This window comes from Oncorhynchus kisutch, unplaced genomic scaffold, assembly GCF_002021735.2.
Source record: "Oncorhynchus kisutch isolate 150728-3 unplaced genomic scaffold, Okis_V2 scaffold4081, whole genome shotgun sequence".
Taxonomy (NCBI): domain Eukaryota; kingdom Metazoa; phylum Chordata; class Actinopteri; order Salmoniformes; family Salmonidae; genus Oncorhynchus; species Oncorhynchus kisutch.
Window position 1 is genome coordinate 50,001 of NW_022266026.1, and position 2,500 is coordinate 52,500.

Genomic DNA, 2,500 nt, shown 5'->3' on the forward strand with positions numbered 1-2,500 from the left:
TGGAGTGGGGGACCACACAGTCTCAGGGATGGTTAGAATGTTGTTGGAGGGAAAGAGAAGAGAGGTCAAGGAGGAGTGTTGGGCAGGTAAACAGCGAGGAAGGACAGCAGTATACTGTGGTTCCTGTGGGAACTGAACCCACAACCTTGTTGGAGGCAAAGAGAAGAGAGGTCAAGGAGGAGTGTTTGGCAGGTAAACAGCGAGGAAGGACAGCAGTATACTGTGGTTCCTGTGGGAACTGAACCCACAACCTTGTTGGAGGGAAAGAGAGGAGAGTTCAAGGAGGAGTATTGGGCGGGTAAACAGCGAGGAAGGACAGCAGTATACTGTGGTTCCTGCGGGAACGGAACCCACAACCTTGGCATTGCTAGCTCTATGCTCTAACCAGCTGAGCCCCACATGGCACTATGCTAGCCAATGTTCTCTGGCTAGGTTATGTGGAGGCAGGATGGGTGGAGGTGGGGAGGGTTAGAGGGCGGAGAGGCAGCCACGTGCCCCACTCCAAGCAGCCCGTCGTCGGGGACATCTGCCATCTCTCTTCCCTCTCACTGTGAGAGTCTGGCCCTCCTCCAGCCCTTTGGCCCGTTCACCACACGTCTGGACATGTCCGACCGCTCCTCGGTACATGCAAGCCCCACAGCTGCCAGCAGGGGGAAAACGAGCCGCCACGGCCCTGCAGCCATGTAAGCCAGGTCAACAGGAGGTTGATTAAGTTGTAAAAAAGGCTATTTTGTGTCACAATGTCCAATAAATGAAGTGAACCTAGTGTTGAGAGGGCAAAATGGAAGCAGCTCTTTTTGGGGGCTAAAGTGAAAGGGACATCTCCTTTCACGCTTAGCTTGGTTGTTTGCTGAACCAACGAACACTCTCTCCTCATCGATGCAATACTCCAACCCCCTTCTATACAGTAAAACACAGTATTTGTATTACAATGCATTTTAAACAGTGTCATTTCAACAGTATGTACATAAGAAAGAAACCCCCATTACAGTTCCTTTGCATGTATTAGTTAAAGCCATAGAAATATTACTAAAACAGGGATAAAGCCCCCCAGACCACAGGAATTTGTCTCTACCCTCTTGGGTTCCCTCAATATGGCTGATGCCAGTTCTAGTAATTCAATTTCAAACAAGCTCCTTACTATTCCTCCTGCCTCGCTAATGTCCTTTCCCTCCCCTTTCTCTCCCTCCTCTCTCCCTCGTATCTCCCAGGAACCAGACTGTGCTGCACCAGTTCTGCTGCCCGGCCCCAGAGGCCCCCGAGGGGGAGTCCTCGGCCTGTGTCCCCAGGTAAGATGGCTGCCTCCCTTTTCACCCAGCACCATATTTTTTGTTGTTGTTGATTGTAGTCACCGTTGCTTCTAACCGTTTTCCTGGTGGTGGTGGTGGTGGTGCTACTGTAAGACAACACAACTGCCCCAGTTTCCTCCATCTTGAAGTGGTTGTAAGTCCTTTGGGGGTCCCTGACTATCTTCGGCCAATCCCGGCTCAGTGCTTTCGTTTCCCCACTGTGATGTTATCAAGAGAGAGAGAATGTCATCAAGAGAGAGAGAATCTCCTACACATCTTTAAATAGTGGCCAGGTAGACAGATAGGGAGTTACTATTCACTACAAATGCAGCTTGTCACTTTATTTGGGGTTTTGAGTGTTGAAAAAAAATTAAGACCGAATCAATCTCAGCTCCAGGAGAGGCGATCAAGATAAATTCATGGGAACACGATGGTAATCTCCAAATCAATCAGAGAGAGATCCTATTTCCTGGACGCTGGTCAACTCATCCAAAGCACTGCCATAGGAAACAATAGAAGCACGGCCCAGGGCTTAGTGATAAAGGCAGGATGAGGATAATATGAGATTTTAATATCTCCACCGAGCACACAGTGTTATCAGGGAATGAGGTAAGCAGTGGTGCTGTGATGGACTTATACTCAACTACTGCATACTCCTGGTATCTGAGGAGAGTCAGCCGTTTCAAAATCCTTTATCTCTGCCTCCTTGTCTTTCTCCTCAACCCGTCTCCATGTAGACATGATGGATGTTGATCAGTCTATATACAACAGTAGCTCCTGCAGTTCATGGAGTCATTATTTTTCTGGCTCAAACAAAACGAGACGCACCAAGTCTTTGTTTGGCCACTCGGTATCGCTCTGTTTCTCCGAATCCACTGCAGGCGGAGCACTCTGCAAATTACCACGACTGCCAGTGGAACGTCAATAGTAATTAAGCCATCCAGCCTAGACGATTGCTGCTAAGAATCTGTACATTTCTGCTGGATGGTGGGAAAAAAAGTGGAAAAAGGCCTGGCAAAGCAAAGCTTGTGTTGATGCTGGATTCCACCAACCCTGTGGTGCTGGATACAATAAAGCATTGCTGGAACAAAAGCTCCAACGCTCATCCTCTAAATCCCACTTTAACCACCACGAGGCCCTGGGTGATTGAATTAGTCACACTGAGAGAGAGAGAGAGAGAGAGAGAGAGAGAGAGAGAGAGAGAGAGAGAG

At 48.7% G+C, this 2,500-nt stretch overlaps 1 protein-coding gene across 1 annotated transcript in view; it reads left to right on the top strand.

The window, feature by feature from the left end:
* The window catches only part of LOC116373884 (IQ motif and SEC7 domain-containing protein 3), a gene marked incomplete at its 3' end in the record, with an annotated part of 142,269 nt that overhangs the window by 29,472 nt on the left and 110,297 nt on the right, over positions 1 to 2,500 (top strand). The window contains exon 2 of the mRNA XM_031822175.1: positions 1,212 to 1,289. The remainder of the gene's footprint in view (positions 1 to 1,211; positions 1,290 to 2,500) is intronic.